The sequence below is a fragment of the Castor canadensis genome, chromosome 7 (genome assembly GCF_047511655.1).
Source record: "Castor canadensis chromosome 7, mCasCan1.hap1v2, whole genome shotgun sequence".
In the NCBI taxonomy this organism is placed as follows: domain Eukaryota; kingdom Metazoa; phylum Chordata; class Mammalia; order Rodentia; family Castoridae; genus Castor; species Castor canadensis.
Window position 1 is genome coordinate 138384616 of NC_133392.1, and position 22344 is coordinate 138406959.

The window sequence follows — 22344 nt, forward strand, 5'->3', positions numbered from 1 at the left end:
TTAAAATGAACAGGAATTTATTTCTTGCAGTTTGGAGGCTGGTGAGTCCAAGATAAGGTGCTGGCAGGATCGGAGTCTGGTGAGGGCTGCCCTCTGCTTCCAAGATGGTGCCTTCTGCTACGTTCCCTGGAGAGGAGAAACACTGGGTTATTGATGACAGAAGGCAGAAGGGCAAGCTAGCTGAACACTGTGGAAGATTCTCTGTAAGGCTTTAATACCATTCACAAAGGAGGAGCCTTTACAGCCTAATCATCTGAAGACCCTACTCTTAATATTACTACATTGGCAAGATCTGATTTTGCAGGGACACATTGAAACCATGGCACTGACAGTGGAGGAGACTAATCCCTGAGAGAAGGGAGACAATGAGGCAGGCTCTACCGTTGCTCTGACTTTGTACTGTAGGCATTTACTCAATTCCAGCACAGGAAGGAAGAAGGGAACCAAGCAGACCACAGCTGTTGTATTGAGCTAAGAAAACAGGTACAACTGCAATTGTGAGACAGAGTATGGAAACGGAGAGAACCCCACAGAGAAAGTGCTGCATGAGTCCCCTTAGATTTTTGGCTGAATACTAAGTTGAGTTATGTTTAGGATGAAACTCCACAGGACCTAGGCAAAAAATAACTGTTGGGGAGGTATAAGAATAATGATTTTCAGGCCCAGCAAAGTGTCTCATGCCTGTAATTTCAGCTACTTAGGAGGCAGATTGGGAGGATTGCATTTTGAGACCAGCCCAGGCAAAAAGTTAGCAAGAGCCCATCTCAACTAATAGGCTGAGCATAATGTTGTATGTCTGCAATCTCAGCTACATAGTAAGCATCAGAAGAAGGGTCATAGCCTAGGCTCACTTGGGAAAAAAAATACAAGACCCTATCTGGAAAATAACATAACTAAAGCAAAAAACAGAAAGGCTGGAGGCATGGCTCAAATGGTAGAGCATTTGCCTGGCAGGCATGATGTCCTGAGTTCAAATCACAACAGTATCAAAAAATAGCAAGTTCTTACAAGGTTAGGAGCTGCTAAGTCTGAACAGCCAGTATGAGGGACATTGTTGAATACCCATAGCAGGGTAGGGAGCCATCAGGTCACAGTTTAGCCCTAGAGGTAAAGTAGCCTAGAGCCTAGGCTCCAAAAGAAGTGCTGGGATTATCAAGGTCAGCATCAAATTGCCCAAATTTGAATATTCTTTAAAGGAAAACAGCATAATCCAGCTGTCAATGCAACATTTGCGATGTCCAGCATCTAATAAAAATGGTAAGACATGTGAAAAAGCCAGAAAAATGAGACTTACAACCAAGAAAAAATTCAATAATAGAACACACCCAGAAATGAGTGAGATGATGCAGTTAGCAAAGATAAACTAGCTTAGAAGATATATTCAATATGCACAAAGGTTTAAAGGAAAACATGAATGTAATAAGAAGAGAAAGGGAAAATTTTAAATTAAATGAAACTTCTAGAACCGAAAAATTCAATATCTGAAATTTAGTTCATCAGATAGGGTTAATAGCAGATTTACACACTACAGAAGAAAAGAAGTAGTGATCTTATTGAGCCAGAAATAGAAAGTCTCTTAAGTGAGGTACAGAAAGATAAAGGCAGAAAAAAATAAACAAAATCACAGTGAATTTTAGGACAATATCAAAAAGTCTAAATTATCTGTAATTGGAATCTTATGGGAAAAAGGAAGAAGAATGTGGAGAAACAGTCAAAATTTTTCTAAATTTAATGAAAATCAAACTCATAGAGCCAATAATTTCAAGAAATCCTAAGGAGGAGAACCATAAGGCAAACCATAATAAAGAATGGAATAATTGAGCTGGGCACCGGTGGCTCATGCCTTTCTGTAATTCTAGCTTCTTGGGAAGATCGAGGTTTGAGGCCAGCCCAAGCAAATAGTTCATATTCATGAGACCCCCCCATCTCTAAAACAACCAGAACAAAATGGACTGGAGGTGTGGCTCAAGCAGTAGGGCATCTGCTTTGCAAGCACAAAGCCCTGAGTTAAAAATTCCACTCCCCAAATGGCCAAAAAACACATGAAAAAATGCTCACTATCTCTAGCAATAAAGGAAAGGCAAATTAAAACCACGCTAAGATTCCACCTCACCTCTGTTAGAATAGCCATCATTAGCAACACCACCAACAACAGGTGTTGGAGAGGATGCGGGAAAAAAGGAACCCTCTTACACTGTTGGTGGGAATGTAAACTAGTACAACCACTCTGGAAAAAAAATTTGGAGGCTACTTAAACAGCTAGACATTGATCTACCATTTGATCCAGCAATACCACTCTTGGGGATATACCCAAAAGACTGTGATGCAGGTTACTCCAGAGGCACCTGCACACCCATGTTTATTGCGGCACTATTCACAATAGCCAAGTTATGGAAACACCCAAGATGCCCCACCACTGATGAATGGATTAAGAAAATGTGGTATCTATACACAATGGAATTTTATGCAGCCATGAAGAAGAACGAAATGTTATCATTCGCTGGTAAATGGATGGAATTGGAGAACATCATTCTGAGTGAGGTTCGCCTGGCCCAAAAGACCAAAAATCGTATGTTCTCCCTCATATGTGGACATTAGATCAAGGGCAAACACAACAATGGGATTGGACTTTGAGCACATGATAAAAGCGAGAGCACACAAGGGAGGGGTGAGGATAGGTAAGACACCTAAAAACCTAGATAGCATTTGTTGCCCTCAACACAGAGAAACTAAAGCAGATACCTTAAAAGCAACTGAGGCCAATAGGAGAAGGGGACCAGGAACTTGAGAAAAGGTTAGATCAAGAAGAATTAACCTAGAAGGTAACACACACACACAGGAAATCAATGTGAGTCAACTCCCTGTATAGCTGTCCTTATCTCAACCAGCAAAAACCTTGTTCCTTCCTATTATTGCTTATACTCTCTCTACAACAAAATTAGAGATAAGGGCAGAATAGTTTCTGCTGGGTAGCGAGGGGTAAGGGGAAGATAGCGAGGGAGCAGGGGTGGTGTAAGGGATGAGAAATGACCCAAACGTTGTATGCACATATGAATAAAATAAAAATTTAAAAAAATTCCACTCCCACAAAAAAAAGCATAATCAAACAGCTGAAAATAATTGTTAATGACAAGAGAAAATCAAAAGAGAAGCCAGAGGAAAATTATCCCTAAATAGGGGGAAAAAAAAAAGATGAGAATTTCTAACACGATGATCTTATTATGCTAGTACAACCACCAATAACTCAGATCCCTCAAGAATGAAGATTTTGGTTTCCCTGCTGGGTAGAAAGAAAAAGCAAACACAGCGAGATGCTGGATTAAGTCAAAAGAAACACGGAAGGAGTATGAGGGAAACAGAAGTCAAATACACCATGAGAAAAAAAGCCTTCACATAGATCTGTATTTTCTTCCCTGCTGTGTCATGTCTATTTTATATTAACTATTGTATTTCACCATATTCATTTTTTCATGTTTTAATACCTTTGGAAAAGGCCTGTTATCCTACAGTTAACAGAACCTTGTCTGATACCCAGGCAACATCCATAATATCACTCTATACAAGCACATTTGTTTAACTGGTCACAGCGGTTCACATTACTGTCATCTCGATTGAACTATGCATGTTGTTAGATCTACCCATCTTAACTTAATTGTCTTTTTAAGTGTCTTGAGCCTGTAATTCCAGCTACTCAGGATGCAGAAATTGGGAGGATCCTGCCAGTCTATACAAAAAGAAAATCAATGAAACCCCATTCAATAAGCAAGCTGGACACACTGCTACACATCTGTAACCCAGCTACAAAGGAGGCATAGATAGGAGGGAGGATCATGATCTGTCCAGGGTAAAAATGTGAGGCCCTATCTGAAAAATAACCTGAACGCAAAAAGGCATCGCTCAAGTGGTAGAGCACTTGCTAGCAAATGTAAAGTCCTGAATTCAAACCCTAGTACTGAAAAAAAACCCTTCGAAATTTTATAATTCTACCTTGAAATAAAAAGTTATTGTATATGAAAAAGGCATGGAAAGAGAGCAGAAGGACAGATATCCTTTGCTAGAGAAATAACAGAGGAAGAATTCAGAGTAGGACTATAAACATGAGGAAGTTTGAGGGCTATGATAATTGATGTTTGCTTATATTTTACTTTTTGTGTATACTCAAGGGTTATGTAAGACAAAAAAATCTATGTCTATATTTAAATTAATATAAAATAGCTCTAAGTTATAAGTGATGAGAAAGCACCATGTCATCAATAACTAGATTGTTTTCCTAACAGCACATAACATAATGTTTTGTTTTATAACTGACTCAGAGTCAATCAATATAGTAATTTAATTATTTTACACTAATTTTTCTCTCTTTTCCCACCCAATTATGGTGGTTGTAGTTAATGTTGTAACTTACTGCACAGATTATAGAACTTTGAGACAGGATGGTGGAATTACCAAAGGAATGGCTGTCACCCACAGACTGGGGACTTACAACTAGATATGAAATTTGGGTTGAGTCCTTTGGGGAGCTATCAGTTTGTCAAAAAATGCTTAGTTATATTGATGTAAGTATTGGAAGAAAAGGCCTTAGCAAGCGACAGGCAAAATGGTAGACAGTAGTGGGTATGTGTTATCCAGATGAACTACTTTTCTGCTCCTACTTGGTGACATGCCTACCCTGACTGATGGATAAGTGCTATATCTTAGAGTCAACCATCCTGGGATCCTGTTATCCCTTATTAAAACCAGAGTCAGTCTTTCTTTCTTTCTTTCTTCTTTCTTCTTTCTCTTTTTTTCCTTGTTTCCTTCCTCCTTTTTTCCTCCCTTTCTTTCTTTCCTTCCTTCCTTCCTTTCCTTTTTTCTGTTTTTGCAGTACTGGGACTTGAACTCTGCACTTGCTAGGCATGTGCTCTACCTCTTGGGCAACACTACCAGTCCTCAGATGACATTTCAATTGCAGTTTCCTACTACTGTCCCCAGCCTCACAGAGAACAGCCACAAAAGTGTTCCTCAAAACAACAGTGGTCCTCTCACTAATGCATTTCTCAATGCCTTCACAGAAGAGTTGTCTTCTGGGTCCATTCTGGGTATATGGGGGGGCGGGGGGCAGGTAGACACATTGCACATGGAAATGCACTCAATATTCCAATTGCCCTTCTCTTTTATACCAAGGGATTTATGGCACCTTAACTTTGTTCAGTGGACCACTGTGTAGCCCAAGATTCAGGCAACCAACCCAGACAGAACTCTCTAGTTACCCAAATTACCTTACTGAAATAAAAATCTCTAATAAACACTTTCATATTGGTAAACACAGTCAAATTTTAAATTACAGTATTTCCTTCTTAGTGCACCATCCCCAGAGTCTATTTCTATATGTATTCTTTAGATTTTACCAATACATCAGCATAATTTAACTGTTTCAGCAAGCTCTTTTTGATTTGTAAGAGTCTCATTGCTTAAAGTTGGATTTTTCACTGCCGTTGGTCCCAACAAGCCCAAATAATCAGTTCTCAGACTTTCCTTCTTTTCTTTAGCGGCTATTGTCAACAACCATTCCTTGTGTAAACTTCTGCATCAGTCAGGGGTTAATTATGTGCCACAGAATCTGATTCTGGCTGAATAAATCAGAGAAGAATCTTCTATAAAGGATTTTTGTTAGCTCACAGAGTCTGCAGAGAACTTGGGAATCAGACCTACTAGCCACACGGCCATAACCAGTCCAATGTGGACACCACTCAGTTGCTTCTGGGGCCAAACTCTCTGGCCAGTCTCCCAGAAATTAGACAAGGGAGCTGCTGCCAGATGAGAAGCCAGGGGTAACTACCTTCCACTTCCTCCACTCCATTACCAAAGAGAGATTCTGCTGGGTCCTGCTTTTTAAAGTTGTGTTTTACGATTTAAAGTCAGCATTAGGTGCATGAGGTTGGTAGATCCTAGTCCATGGGTCTGCACTACAGCTCAAGAGAGGTTGAGAAGGCAAGCAGGCTCTACCTCCCTACAGATGGGTGAACCCTATTCCTCTGAAAAGAAACAGAATTTGATGCTGGAAAGCCAAATGGATGGTAAATAGCCACTACCCCATATGAAATGTATTGAGTTCATGATCAGTGCCTAGAACTGTGTGTTAGGGAGAAAGTTTCTTACGTACTCTTGATGTTTCCCTCTAAGTGACTTGCCTTTGCTCATCTCACCTCCTCAGGGAGGAAGCAGGACCTACATTAATAATGACTTTCGGGGCAATGATGGGCATGAGTAGCTCTAACTTCCTCTTTCCTTTCCATTTAGGAGTACACATTTTAATCTGCTCCTCCATGTTCCGGGTTTTGTAAAGACAAACCCCACACGGAGAAATCTGCAAATTCCCATCACTGTCTTTAATGGGATGGATAAAATTAATTCCGGGGTTTACTATCAGGAAATATCTGCATGTTACTGTCCATAGTCTGCAACTCTAAGCCATAGTCTTCAATGTCAGCTTGTAGCACATTTCTCAATTGGTCATAAGTCAGGGATAGAAAAGGAGCCTCCTCAACCCGGCAATATTTATTAGCATTACACAGCTAAATGTAACATAGTCTCTGCCCTTGGGAAGCTCACAGTCTAATGAATGAGGAATACATAACAGGTTAATATAGTACAGCATGCTGCCCAAGTCCATGCTTGGCGGTACCCCTTCCTGTGACATAATCCAGAGCACTTCAGTAAAGAATGAAAAAACTGGTGACTTAATCCTTGGGCTTTTACTTGTTTAAAAGTGAGAAGAGTGGAATTTTTAGTCAAGAAGAAGGCAGGAAATATCAGAACAGGACAGCCTCAGTTTCCCTCTTTTATGGTAGCTGGTAGATTAACTTGCTGTACCCTAAGTCCCAAGGAGGGGAGGATATGCAGGGCAACGCAGTGTTTTGATGGGAAGTTCTTTGGGATTCCTGCCTATGTCTCTTTCTTTTCCCTAGTCATCTTTCAGAGATCTCAGAGACTAATAGACTGTCTTAGCCAGAAAGGCCCTCTGAGTGCACCTAGTCCAACACCTTCTGCCATCACTGAAAATCAACTTAAAGGAGGAAAGATTTATTTTGGATCACACTTGCAGAAATTTTAGTACATGATCACTTGGCTTTGTTGTTTCTGGGCCTGTGATGAGGCAGAGAGAAAGAGGAGGGAAAGAAGAAGGGGCTAAACAAGATATAGCTTCCATGAACATACCCACAGAAACCTACTCCCTTCAACTAGGCCCTGTCTCATATGTTTCTATCACTTCCCAGTAGCCAATCAAATTATGAGCCCATCAATGGATTAACCCATTGATGAGGTTAGGGTTCTCATGATTCAATCCCTTCCCAAAAGCCCCACCTCTCAACACTGCTGCATTTGGGACCAAGCTTTCAACACATGAGACTTTGGGAAATATTTCAGGTCCAAACCATAACACTTTCCTTTTCAGATTGGGAAACTGAAACTCAGAAAGAGGACCAAGCAGCAGGCTGGTGACAGAACTTGGATCAGACCCACGATCATGGTGTGGGGATGGTGTTGCTGGGGACATGGTGTGTTGGTGACAACAGTCAAATTTCACTTCCTCTAAGAGGAAGTGAAGCTCTTAGAGCCCAAATGACCTTCTCCCACATCCTTTGCCTACTACACCCCCCACACACCAGAGGTCTTACCATCCCTCCCTGGACTGTAGTGTGAGAGATTTATAGAAAGGGACTGAAGTCACCAGTTCCCACACTGTCATCTGATCAGGCCTTCCCAGAGAACTGTAGGAAGAAAGAGAACTGAGAAACCACCTTTGCACATAAATAAAGGCAAAACTGAAGTTACATGTAATAAGAAATGAAAATAGATGTCTTTGCTTTGGTCCAGGGGCCATTTCTAGAGTTGCCTTTCTCTTCCTCTCTGCTTTTTCCCATCTCTTCTCACTCTTCACATATAGTCTCTGGGGCCCCTGTCTCCACCACCTCTTTTTCCTCACACTCGATGCTGCCCCACCCAACCCAGGCCCTCATGGCATCTTGGAGGACAGACTTCTGACAAACCCAAGTGATCACCCTTACTGTGAATTGTCAGCTGGTCTGCAAATATAATCTCTACCCAGAATAAACTTGCAGCCACTTCATAGCATAACCACATTAGAATTCCAAATAAAAAGAAGAAACACTTCTTCCACAACTCCTCCACCATCACTGTCACTTCAAATGGTTTCCATTTGCCTGAGTTTACTTCTGTCCCCATCCTAACACTAAACATTTTTCATAAAACTACCAGTTTTTGTACCTTCCTGTGTGCCAGACATCCTGACAAATATTTTAAGCAATATAACCAAGGATGTTTTATTTCCCAGAATCCTCTTTTATGACTACCCAGAATTCCTTTTATTCATAAAAGTAACCAGCACTTATTGAGAACACAGTCTGTGTCATATTAGGCTCTCTTCATCCTAATGACTCAGTTTTTGTGGCTATGTATCCCACCCTTCCCCCAACTTTCCAGATGAAGAACTGCTATGCAAGAAAGTCCAGTGTCCTGTCACCATCCCCAAGATAGTTAGTTCCCTCCTCTGCAGAAGGTAAAAAAGTTTCAGTTATTTCTTCCTCATTTGGTTTCCAAGAGACAGTTGGGATTTGACTGTGAGATCCTTTGTTGTTTCTTCCTTTGTGCCTTTCCAAGATAGCCTTGAATAAGGAATGCCCTGTGCCCTGCATTTCAAACATCTCAAGGAAAGACAGAGGAGTCCAGACAAAGTGCACAGAATGAGGGATGTTTTCACCGATTCACAGAACAAACAGGGAAGCAGCCAGGGCCACTGGGCAGAACTCTCAGAGCAGACCTGCTGCAGACCCGCAGGAGATGGCAGCAGCCCTGTGGGGAAGTAAAAAAGTGCCTAGGCCAAGGATGAGCAGAGGTTAGGTTTCCGAGTGAGGTTCTTTTTGTATTTGGAAACAGAAATAAACTCAGACTGCCTGGTCAGAATTTGTTGGGAGGATGTGGAAGTGTTTCATGTGGAAGGCTGGTTGGGCTAGAGATAGACTGGAGCCAGGGAGTGAATCCTTCAAAGACACAGCAGAACTTTCTCCCTCTCATCTCTGCTCCAACTTTCCCCTCACTCCTGAAACCACCTTAAGGCTGGTAACAACCATCCCTCCCAAAGGATCAGCAGGCTGAACTCAAACCCAAGGCCAGTTTTGTAGGTCCTACTTGCCCCCCTCAACCATCCAGACACCTGCTCCAGGTCCCTCCTCTGCTAGCTATAGGTACTGATGCTCTGCCACCCTGCATCCCAGGGACCAACCGTGGGAGCTCAGGGTAGAGAGAAGCCAGCATCTTCCTTTCTTGGGGTCTTCTGAGAAACCCCCTTCACATGGTCCCCTATCTGTATTGTGAGGTCTGTTTGGGCATGATAGAGTTCTATATATTTTTGGGAGAGGAGCAAAGCATTCTCTCACTCAGGAAAGCAGCAAAGCACACCAGTCTTTCTTCCATCCCCCAAAGAGCTAGCAGGCTGGGCTCTCAGGAACCACTGGCCCTAATTTCTCAGTCTCTCCTTTCCTTTGGGCTTTCAGATTTCATTATTTAGCCTGTGTCCTTTTTATACTGTGAACAAGGTCATTAGGCATTCACTCTACACCTTCATTCAGGCCACAGCTGTCCTGAGCTGGGCACAGAGTATGGAGGCAAAAGAGGCAGAGTCCCTGTCCATGGCAAAGCTATGAGAAGAAGAGTGATCCAGAAGTCCTGCTGGTTCTCCTGATGGCAGGCCACACTTTCTTTAACATGTAAGCAGTAGCCCTCTGAGCCGTTCAACCTGCAAGACCTTAGGAGACTAGGCCTCTTACCAGGTTCTGTTTCCCAAGGGCCTCTGAGAATTCCTACAGGTTCCACCAGTTCTCTTTAGCTGTCAGTTGTCACCTCTGTCTGTCCGGGACTGCCCTCAGGACCATAACTCCCTAGGCTGCTATTTCCCATTGGACTTTTCACAAACATGAGCAAATTCCCAGGGAACCCCAGCTCCATTCTCTCCTCTGCATTGTGTCCCTAGATGATCTGGTCCAGTCTCATGGCTTTTAAATGCTGTCTATTTTCAAGTGACTTATAAATCTGTGTCAAATCTAGAGCCATAAGAGCTCTAGACTTTTATATCCAACTATTTGTCATCTTCACTTGGAGGTCAAACAAACAATTCAGACTTAGTCAAAACAAACTCCTGATTTTCAGCTTTGCCATGTCACTCCACCTTGTTTCTCTGAGTGTCTCCATTTCCCCCACCCCATACCCCAGGGATTGAACCCAGGGCCTCATGCATGCTGTACAATATCACTACCACTGAGCTGCATCCCCAGCCTTCAATAGCTCCATCTAGTGGAAATATCGGTACATAAAACAACACTGTTCACTTGGTTGCTCAGTCCATAAACCTGAAAGTCTCTGGATGAGCAGAGGTTAGGTTTCTTCATCCCCAGCAACCAGCCCTGGTTGGAACCTGCCCTCTTCTCCTCCTCTCCATCACTTTTCCTGTACATCACCTGGCCATCACCTTCTGCCTGGACCATGGCACTGGTTTCCTCTCTTGTCTCTGCAATGCTTCCTACCCCCTGCCACACATCCTTTAAAAAATATAAACCACATCACTTCAGTCCCCCGCTTAAGCCCTTCCATGTCTCCCCATCACATTTAGATAAAGCTGGATTCCTTGCTATGACCTACCATGCCCTGTCTGAGCTGCCCCCTGTCTGTCTCCTTAGGAACACCACCCTCCTCTCTGCAGCCACACTTGACCTCTATGTTATCAGAAGCGCCAGGCCCACCTCCACCAACCTGCTTTTGCAATGGGTATTTCCTCTGTCTGAAGCTTTACCTGTGAGGGATTTTGTTTTTGTGTTTGGAAACTGGCTGATTTATAGATCTCTCTCTCTTTCTCTCTCTCTCTCTCTCACTCTGTGTGTGTGTGTGTGTGTGTGTGTGTCTCCATCTCCTGTAATTGCTTAATTTTCTCCATAAAACTCATAATTTAATTCCATATTTACTTTTTTAAAATGTCTACTTTCTCCCATTAGAATTAAGTTTGACAATCTCAGGGATTTTTGTTTTCTTCAGCATGTATCTATTTTGGTTAGCTATGGGTTAATGCCATAAAAATGATGTCTTTGCAGGTGGCTCTCCACTTTGGGGACTTTTTGCTTAAGACAAAACAATTTTCGTAGGCCATTGGGAGGTTCTGTTCTCCCATTCTATTTTCTTAGTAGATAACATAGCTTTGAACCTAAAACAAAACAAGACACTTTGAAGTATTGCCAACAATGAACAAGCCATAACTTGGTAATCATAATAATACAAAAACAAAATAGAATTTAAGGCCAAATCATTAAGTGAGATTAAAGAGGATCATATTGAAATAATAAAAGCTTTATTGTAACAAAACACAGACAACATAGTTTTTAGAAATGTAAGAAGTTGGCAGAAGTGTGATTGCAGCAGTCATTCATCTAACAAATGACAGCTTACTGTGTGCAGTGTTCTAAGTGGTGGAGAATAATGCTAAACAAAACATGAAATTCCTGAGGGTGAGGAACTTAGTTCTAATGGGAGAAAGCAATTTTTAAAGTAAATATGAAATGAAATCATGAATCCTACGGAGAAAATTAAGCAATGTCAGGAGATGGGAGAAATCCAGGGTAAGGACAGAGTTCCAATTTTAACTAGTGTAATCCAGGAAGATCTCTCTCACAAGGTGACATCTGAGCAGAAGCTTGACAAATGCAAGGAAGCCATATAGCTCTCTGGCAGAAGTAATAGCAAGTGCAAAGGCCCTGAGGCCAGGAGACCAGGGTAGCTGAATGAAGCAAGAAAATGATAGCAGATGAGGTAAGGATGATCAAGAGACAACAGACAGCTCAGGGTGGGGCCTATTAGACTGTTGTAGGGACTTTGGGGGAGGATTTTTGTTGTCATTGTTTTGTTGTGTTTTGTTTAGGGCATGAACTTAGGACTCATGCTTACTAGGTGGGCGCTCTACCAGTTGAGACATTCTTCCACCCTTTTACTTTAGCTATTTTTTTTATGAGGTCTCAAGATTTTGCCGAGGGCCAGCTTGGACTTTGATCCTTCTGTTTTCCTCTCCTGGCATAGCTGGGATGACAAGCACACATCACTACACCCAGCTTATTGGTTGAGATGGGATCTCACTAACTTTTTCCTCCCCAAGCTAGCCTTGAACTATAATTTTCCCAATCTCTGCCTCCTGAGTAGCTGAGATTACAGGCATGAGCCACTGTTCTGTGCCTCATAACTTTGGGTTTTATTCTGCATGAGTAGTAGAGTTATTGTAGGGTTTTGAGCAGAAAAATTACAATTTGATTTATACTATAAAAGAATCATTCATACTGCTATGAGAGCAGGAGTGGAGGGTGAATGGGGATAAGCAAGGAGATAATGAGAGATAAGCAAGTAAATATTGGCTTAAGTCTTGTGATAGACTTGGGTTAAGCAGTTCAGACATTAGGGCTGGCGGAGTGAATCAAGTGGTAGAGTGCCTGCCCAGCAACCATAAGGCCCTGAGTTCAAACCCCAGTGCTGCCAAAATAAAACTAAAACAAAGAAGTCCAAGTGGTTAGCTTCTGGATGTATTTTGAAGGTCGAACAGACAGTGTTGGTTGATATATGTAATGTGGTGTGTGGGAGGAAGAGGAGTCAAAAGTGATGCCAAGAGTGTAGGGGCACAAGTTTAGGAAAGTTAGGATTTCCACTTTAGAAGTGTTAAGTTTAAAATGATGATTGCGTATTCAAGGGGTAGCATTAAACAACATAATGGGTTAAGCAAAGGAGGTACTTAATTGCGTGGGTTCATGTGTGAGCACTATGTGGTTAGACCAACTTTTATCTCTTGGTGGCCACCAAACTTCTTTGGAATGTAGAGATAATCAGGCCTACTGGTTTTAAATCATGTCTATAATTTTTTTTGAAACTCAACCTAACAAAACATGGTTTCTAATTCCTTTCCCTTTGCATATGAGCAGACCTCAACAACTGGCTATAGAATGTACCAGAAATGATGTAATGAGATTTGCAAGGCTGTTAGTCAAACTTGATCCTGGCTTTCACTCTGAGGACTCCCACTCTTGGAACCCAGGCACTGTGGAAAAGCCCAGGCCACAAGGAGAGGCCACCTGTAGGTGCCAGCCTCCAGACTTGCAAATCCCAGAGCCTAACGATGATTCCAGCTGTCCGTTCTCTGAACGGAGCAGAGAAGAGATGCTCCTGCCAGGCTCTGCCCAATGTAAGTCTGTGAGCAAAATGAATGTCATTTCAGATTGCAGCCACAGACGGTTGAAGCACTGGGAAATGGTGAGTGAATTTTGCACCCTGGAAAGCCATCCACAGAAACAGACCATTAGGCAATAGACGTCCCTAGCTATTCATTTTCAGTGACTCCAGCCGAAAGTCTTCCTAAAGCCAAGTGTGGTGAAGCATGACTGTAATCCCAGCACTCAGGAGGCTGAGGCAGTCAGCCTGAGCTTGGGCTACATAGGAAGATCCCGTCCCAGAAAAAAAAGAAAAAAAGATTTACAGAGGAAATTATCATCTCAGGCAAGATTTTGAGTCTGCCAGCACCAGGGAGTGCCCCACCAGGGCACCTTCCAGTAACCATAATCCAACCCTGAACTCCTCCCCAAACCCAGTCTTCCGTCAGGTCCTCCAGTTGCTCAACATGCTACTTCCAATTCTGGCTCTATTTTCTGTCACTGGTCCTCCCATCTGAGCTACTTTTTCTCCCTGGATTCCAGGAACTTAGATTTCCAGGTTCTCCCTTCCCAATACCCAGGGGCTTACTTCTTCTCTCATCCTCTACAGGATCCAAGTCTTTCCTGGGAGAAGAACTTCCTCTCACTTCCCTAAAAGCTTGAGGTTTGAAGCCGCTTCCCAGAAATAGGCAGGACATGGTGACTTGGAGCAAGGAAATCCCAGAAGATGGAAAAGGGAGGTGGAGGGTCCTGTCCAGCAGCTGCTAGTGGAGAGGAAAGAGAGGAGAAGGAGTGGAACAATCTGTGTGAGGTTTTGAACGTGATTTTGAGTAATCACATCATCTCCAGCCCCCTGCAAAGTGTTCCCACCAAGTTTCATTGGTTCTCAGAGCATGTCTCACTTAGGCTAAAAAACAAGTCTGTTCCCACAGGGGACCTGCCTTTTTGCTGACCTCAAGGTCCCTCCACACTCCTCCATGGAGCTTATCCCTCCTTCCAAGCTCGATTTCACACAGCTGCTCCTGTCAGGCACAGCTGTTGTCTGTGGATGCCTGCAGCCACACTGCCAGGGACTGGGGCAAGGATGTTATTCTGCTCCACAGCTGGAAACGGCATGCACAGCTGCCCTTCCTGCTGCTCCATCTGTGCCTGGTCCTTCACACACACACCACACACACACACACCAGCCCCGCAGCCCCTAGAGGATGGGCAGTGGTGGGAGGCAGAACAGGAGAGAGAGGCTCTCCATTAGATTGCTAGGGCCACCATAACAAAGTACTGCACAAACTGGACGGCTGAGACAACAGATGTGCGTTGGCTCAGTTCTGGCGTCTGAAGTCTGAGATCCAGGTGTCAGCAGGGTTGGATCCTTCTGAGGGCTATGAGGGAGGACCTGCTCCAGACCTCTCTCCTTGGCTTGCAGATGGCTGTCTTCTTCTTTCCCCTATGTCATTTGTCTCTGTGTCCAAATTTCCTCTTTCTATAAGGACACCAGTCGTATTGAATGAGGACCCGCCCAAATGACTTCATTTTAACTTCATTACTTCTGTAAAGACTCCATCTTTAAAGGCCACCACAGTCTGAGGTGCTGAGGGATAGGACGTCAACTTATGTTTTTTGGAGGGACACAATTTAACTCATAACAGGTTCCTTCTGTTTCTGTTACAGCAGTGACCTGGAGGCCACAGAACTCTTTCATATAAATGAAGCCACAGCATCGTTTGGACACAAATTTGCTGGCTCAGTTCTCCTCACCTACCACCCAGGTTGCTGCAGGGTTCAGAACTCTTTCAAGACTACTTTGCCCCTCGGGGCCTTTGGGGCTTCCAGCATGGCCTGGGCCAGTCAGGGCTGCTGCTTATGACACCTGTCTTGGACATCACATCAGGCAGATGACATCTGCTGCACATGGGCAGGTGCTCACACTGCACTGCTTGCCCCTAACCTGCCTCTTGCTGGGACTCTTGGATCAATGTCTGGTCCCTGATCCCGGACCTTACCTTTTATTCTGAAGAGGACAGAGAAACAAATCTCCTTCCACTATGTCCTGTGCCCTTAGAAGGGAATCACAGCAAATTGCCTACGTCTGCAGAGGGTACACCATTCAGAAAAATATCTCTCTCTCACTCTCGCACTCTCTCTCTCTCTCTCTCTCTCTCTCTCTCACTCTCACACACACACACACACACACACACACACACATCTACAGAGACATAAAGATGCTGGGCCCACAGCCATGACCCCCCTCCATTCCTCAGATCCTGAGCTGAGCCTCATTTTTCATTTCAGCCTTCCTCATTTGCTTACCTGCTATTTACCAAGTCCCTAATGTGTTTAACAGACTATGTAAAAACTGCCTGTATGAGTTCCTTATTGTTGTTAGTACAAATTATCTCAAAGCTAAAGACCTCAAACAATACAGATGTATTATCCTACAGCCCTGGAGATCAAATGTCTAAAATGGAGAGGCTGAGAATGGTGGCACACACCTATAATCACAGCTATAGGGAGATGGAGATCAGGGAGATTGTGGTTGGAAGCCAGCCAGGGCAAAAAGTTAGTGAGACCACCATCTCAACAAATGAACCGAGCATGGTGGTGCTAGTCTGTAATCCCAGTTATGCCAGAGGAGGAGGTATAGGTAGGAGAATCACAGTTTTAGGTGAGTCCTAGGCAAAACACAAGATCCTATCTGAAAAATAACTAAAGTAAACAAGGGCTGGGGGCGTGGCTCAAGTGGTAGAGCACCTGTCTAATAAGTGTAAGGCGCTGAGTTCAAACCCCTGTACCACCAAAAAAAATCTGAAACAGACCAATGGCTGAATACATTTTCTTGCCTTTTCCACCTTCTAGAGTCCCTTGCACTCCTTGACTTGTGCATCTTGTCTCTGTCCTCGTACCTCCTTCTCTGACTGATCCTCCTGCCTCCTTCTTATAAGGGCCCATGTGACTTCATTGAGCCCACCCAGGTAATCCAGGATAATCACTCCATCACAAAATCCTTAACTTAAATTACATCTTCTATGAAGGTAATTGAGTCACAGGTTTTGGGGATGGGAATATGAATGTCCTTGGGGACCCTATTCTGCCTACCACACTGTGTGTCCAGCAGAATGGATTCCACATCAGTTTTCCTCTGTGACTTACTCTCTCAGTTTGCCAGACACACTTGTTCATACCTAAACCCAATCACAGACATAGCTCATATTCTTTTCTCAGTAGCTTCCCTTCCATCTTCCTTATAAATCAACAACAACATTCCCCTTAGTGGAGAGTCTTTCCTCCCTCAAAGGTAAGGCCTCTGACTCTTCTCTTTGTGTCACACAGCAACCCAATATTTAGGTGTGCATGCAAGGTAGAATCCCCCAAACTTCCTGTACTCTTCCATTTGCCGCCCACAAGCCCCATCTCCACCTTCTTCCACTCTGCTCTGGGCACCAGGTTGGTTGACCTTTCAGAATCACATCAGTGAGCTCTCTTGTCCTCTGGCTTCCCATTGGGTTCAGCCAACAAGAGCCCTGGCTGGAGATTGGTGGGCACAAGGAGGGTGCAGGGGGGGTATGCCTTCCTCTGACTCTCCTGCCATGCTGCTGCAACTGCTGCATCCCTCAGCTGCAGATCTCAGGTGGCCCATTTCATGAAGGTCCCTCTGAACTGAGGCGATGGCTCTTTCGGACCTGAGGATGGCAATAGCTTTGCTGTCAGCTGAGCCGGGATTTACACTGCCTCTGTGGTTTCCCTAAACCCTGCCTACATCTTTGCAAAGACCCTTCATTAAACTTTTCTCCAATTGTGAGTATGTCAACTGTGTTCTGATGGGATCCTGAGTGTTAAATTTCCTAAAAAGTAATTCAGATGTCCCCTAACCTTTACCAGCTTGTGATAGAAATGAAATCATAACATAATTTGGGTGCAAATGTTGCTATTTCAGTCCCATACCTTTTGTGAACACCTACTTGATCACCCACTGTGTTCTAGGCCCTATACTGTGCACTGGGGTACTAGGGAGAACGAGATGGGCTGCCTAACTATTTCTGCCTACAGCAGAGCCTGGCACAGAGCACATACTAGCTTAACTATGTCAGTCCTCTACATGGGTAAGATTCTCCAATGGCTCTGGCTCGACCTCAGAATAAAGCCTTAAGTCCTTATTATGGTGCACAAAGCAGCCTTGCAGGATCCAGGCCCTGTCTCCTCTGCCCTCAATTCTCTGTCAGTGTATCCCCACCTTCACATTCAGCCATGTCAAATCCCTTTCTGGTCTCCAAATATGCTGCCTCTGTCCCATGCTTGACTGGGGTCAAGAAAAAAAGAGACAAGGATGAAGATGGTGGAGTTGATAAGAACACTATCTTTTACCAAATGTTTACAGAACTTTAAATAAATTGTTCTTAATCTTCATAAAATGTACAAAGTTTTGCTTCTCCATTTTGCAGATGAGAAAACTGAGTTTCTGAAGTTCAGCAACTTGCTTCAGATCACATAGTTAAGAAGTAGCACAGTCAGGATTTGAATCCAAACCTATTTGGATTCAATAGGCCCTGCTGTTTCTGACATTTTTTTATTTTTTATTTTTATTTTTTGGTGGTTCTGGGGCTTGAACTCAGGGCCTACACCTTGAGCCACCCCACCAGTCCATTTTGGTGAAGAGTTTTTTCAAGATAGGGTTTGAACCGTGCTCCTCCTGATCTCTGCCTCCTGAGTAGCTAGGATTACAGGTGTGAGACACAGATAGAGCTGGGTTTGAATTTGGGGCTTCACAATTTCCTAAGTGGGTAGCCCTGGGCAAGCCACTCAACCTCACCAAGCCTCAGTTTCTTCATCTGTAAAATGAGGTCAGAAATACAGCCAACCTCAGAAGGCTGTTGTGAGGTTAAAATGAAATAAAAGTTGTAAAGTCTATGCATCTGGTCCATTGCATGCAATGACAGTAGATGTTATTATTTCACTATTGTTACTTCCACCATTTTCATGTAGCTCTCTCACCTCTGCCCTGTCCAAGCGAGAGCTCTGCATTTTGTCACAGACACAGTCTGAGAGCTACTTCTCTGCAGGCTTCCTGGGGCCAGGTCTGCACGAGTCTGTGGAAGTAACTCAGGCAGGAGGAGGAATGGTCTGTAATTGATCCCAGCTAGAGCTGGGCAGGTCCCATCTCCTTGGCTGAGGCCTCAGGAAGCAGGGTGCTGCCTGATTTATGTCCCTGTTGCACCAGGGATGACCTGGTGCCCTCTGACGTGTTCCAGCATCAGACAAGGCCATAAAATGGAATCGGTACTGCATGTTTGTTCCTTCAGAGCCAAGTGTACACTGGTGCACCCAGCTTAGGTCAATCCCCTGCAAGATCCTCCCTGGGAAATGGTGTGTGTGGCCACCCTGTGTGGTCAGGCTTCTGGGAGTTCAGGACCTTGATATTAGCCCAACAGCCAGGGACAGTGAACAGGAGGAAAACCACAGTCTCACATGCTTTCATAGCTTCAGTGACCATCAATTTGCAGGGGTTCCCCAAGGAGGTGATCCTACACCTCCTTCTAGCCTCAGTCCCAGCTGCCTACTGGCCTGCTAGACACTGCCTCCAACATTTCCTACGGTCCCCAGCATAAACTCATCGTCCTCACCCTCTGCTGCTCCTCTCACTGAATCTTCCCTCTGGTTAGCATCACTCTGAGGCTGAGGAAGCTGCTTCCTCATGGTGTGATACAGTGTCTTTGCATACTCTTTCTGTAGGAATGACACTTGTCTCAAGTTTATCATTATCTGCATCCCTGTGTGTTTCTCTCCATAAGCTGGGAACTCCTGGAAACAAAGGGCTGGATCTGATTCATCCCAGCACCTACAGAAGAGGCTGGCACACACGACATGTCATCTGCTTTTGACTGAATGGTTGAGTGAAGGAACAAATGAACAGAGATGAACAGCTTATCCCGATTATCTTTCAAGGCAGTTTTTAAATAAAGAAAAGAGCTTATAAAAAGTTCCACTGGCAATAGTGAAATTAATATTAGGTTCTTAGAGCTTGCTGTGGTTTGAGTATGTCCCCCAAAAGTTCAAGGGTTAGAAACCTAATCCTCAAATTCATAGGTTAATGGTACTTGGAGATGGGTCTTTAGAAAGAAATTAGGACTAGATGAAGTTATAAGCATGGGCCCCATCCCATGATGGCATCAGAGTTTTTATACAGAAAGGAAGACGCTGGACATGATGGCTTACACCTGTAAATCCCAGCAATGCAAGAGGCATAAGTAGGGGGATTGCAGTTCAAGGCCTTCCTGGGCAAAAAGCACAAGACCCTATCTGAAAAATAACTGAAGCACAAAAGGGCTGAGGATGTTGCTTAAGTGGTAGAGCACCTGCTTAGCAAGCACGAGGCCCTAAGTTCAAACTCCAGTACTGCCAACAAAAGAAAAAAGAAAAATACCCAAGCTAGCACACTTGCCCTGTATTACCATGTGAAGCCCACTGCCATGTTGCAACAAAAAGGCCCTCACCAGATGCCTAGCAGATGCTGACACCATACTCCTGGACTTCCTAGCCTCCAACTATGACCTAACAAAACCTCTATCCTTTATGAATTACCCTGTTAAGGCAATGGATAATGGACCAAGACAGAATCATAAGACTAAGAAAGACCTTATTAGTTGCATACTCTGAGGCATTCTATGTACAAATAACTGAGATGCAGAAAAAGTAACTTTAAAAGTTTGAACAGGGAGTTAGTGGCAGAGCCCCTGGACCAGCCGTCAAACCTCCTAACTTCATAATCCACAGCCCAGTCCTCCTTTCTGCAAGCTAAACTTAAAGTGAGGAGTCTTCACTCTTACACTCAGTTTCTCTACTATGGATCAAGTTGTTATTAATAAAATCTTAGGTGAAAATACCTTCTACCAGAAGGTAGAGTCTATTTTTGAAATCCAAAGAAGACTTTGAAGTCTGTTAGGATATGGACAGAATCATTCAGGACACTTTAAAAGGGAGTGTGAGGTTTGTGGTAAAGATATCCACAAAATGCATCAATTCCCAGGTAGTTGTAGGGCTAAGTATTAGAGTAAACTGATATAAGGAAGGGACTCCAAAATATGTCTTTTTTTTCTTTTCTTTTTGTATTTTTCTCTTTTGAACCTTTAATGTGTCATATACTAATAATATGAGGGGATTTCATTGTACGAATTCCATATGGCACATCTTGAACAAGTTTACCCCCTCCATTGTATTCCCATTCTCTTCCTTCCTCCACTCTCTTTCAAACAGTGTTTGGTGGGCTTCATTATGCTGTCTTCATATATATATACATATATATACATATGTATATACACACACATGTGCAGTGTACATTCATCCTCTTCACCCCTCATTATTCTTTCCTTTCCCCTTTCCCCCTCTTGCCGATTCTTCCCCCAAGACAGCCCCCTTAATACCTTCATGTATCATCATTGTCTAGGTTCCACAGATGAGCAAGAACATCAATATTTGGCCTTTTGAGCTTGGCTTATCTCGCTCAGCATGATGATCTCTAGTTCCATCCACAAAATAGAAGTCTTAGAAAAGATACACATTGACTTCTCTGTAGTGGAATGATAGAGAGGTCAGAAGGTGGCCCAGGATGATTAGGCAGCTCTGTTTCAGGAGGCCGTCCAAAGATCCAGGTTCTTTCTAACTCACTGTCCCATGCTATTCTCCCCCTACACTGTGCCTGCAGTCCAGCCAGCAGGAAGGAGGAAAGAGAGAAGGTAAGGACAACCAGTGACCCTTTTAAGGATGTGACAGAGAAGTTGCCCACATCATTCTGCCCATAGTTCGCTTATCTGATTTTACATATATGGACATATTTAATATAAAGAGGCTGGGAAATGTAGTTTCTAGCCAGGGGACCACTTGCCCTGTTGAAACTCGGGAGCTTCCTAGGGTCCAAAACAAAGAGGAGATAATCCAGTGGTGTCCTAGAACCAGCTCATGTAGGCTTATGAGAGCCAAATACATGATTTTTCCCTGAGACTACATTCATTGACATCAGCCTTGAAATCAGCCTTGGTGAGAGAAAAAAATTTTACACTACGGACATTGGTAAAGACTCCAAATCTGGACTCCCCTGCTCTTTTACACTCCACCTACCAGAGGCAGCTAACCTTTGTCATCACTGAAGATAAAGGATACTAGCAGCCAGTTAGCAATGTCTGTCTGTCACCGCCAGGCTGTGTTCTTGGAGGCTCTGCTGCCTTTTCCTCTCACTCCTAACTGGCTTCCTCACCTTCTTCTCTGAAAGAAGTCCTCAATTGGCTCAAATTCATGAAAGTACTCCTCTGTTCTTGCCTCTCCATTGTCTATAGATTACCTACCTTAGAGTCAAGTACCACCCTTGGGCTACTCAGCTTTGCCCAGGGATAGAGTTGCTGCATCAGGATTATGGGTAAAGCTGACTTCAGAAGAACAAAGCTGGCACCAGAGGCAGGCACTGTGTACATCCAAGGAGGGAAAGCTCTTTCTTTCACACCTACCACAGGGTTTAGCATCTAGGAGACACTTCTTATGCAACTTCTCTAATATTATTTTGTACTTCTTGAGATTAGATGGTTAAATTTGTTGAAAATGTACTTGAGGTGGAAGGAGGCCTCTGCTGTGTCCTATATTACAAGGGTATTTTTTTAATGGTATACAAAGGATAGCAGTGTTTTTGCAGGAGATCTGAGGTTCATCTCCAAAGACTTAGGAAAGGTTACTGAAGAATAGAGGCGAAACAATTTAAAGAGGAAAGAAAGAAAACAGACTTCAGAGTCCATGGAAGAGCGGCCCTGTCGTATCTCAGCTGGGTATCCTTGGTCAAGTTGACCTTGAGTTCATGTTCTTTACATATGCTAGATCCCCACACCTAAAGAGATCTTCCCTAAAGTCCTTCAGAGAACTCCCACCTAAAAGTAAGTCTCTGTATGGTTCTCTCACAGCACCCTGGTTTTTCCCTTTGTAGCACTGTTAGAGTTTGATAGTACACAGCGTGAGTATCCCCTATTTGAAATGCTTGAAACCAAATATGTTTCAGATTTTGAATTTCTTCCAGTTTGAGACTATTTGCAGATAGTATATAAGGAGATATCTTGGGGATGAGATCCAAATTCAAACACAAATT

At 43.5% G+C, this 22344-nt stretch overlaps 1 long non-coding RNA gene across 1 annotated transcript; it reads right to left on the bottom strand.

The window, feature by feature from the left end:
- On the bottom strand, positions 1–13981 carry LOC141424689 (uncharacterized). The gene is made up of 2 exons (XR_012449540.1): positions 13819–13981; positions 1–126 (listed from the first exon to the last, which is right to left on the bottom strand). It is a non-coding gene; the product is annotated as an uncharacterized lncRNA (long non-coding RNA).
- Positions 13982–22344: the final 8363 nt, after the last annotated feature.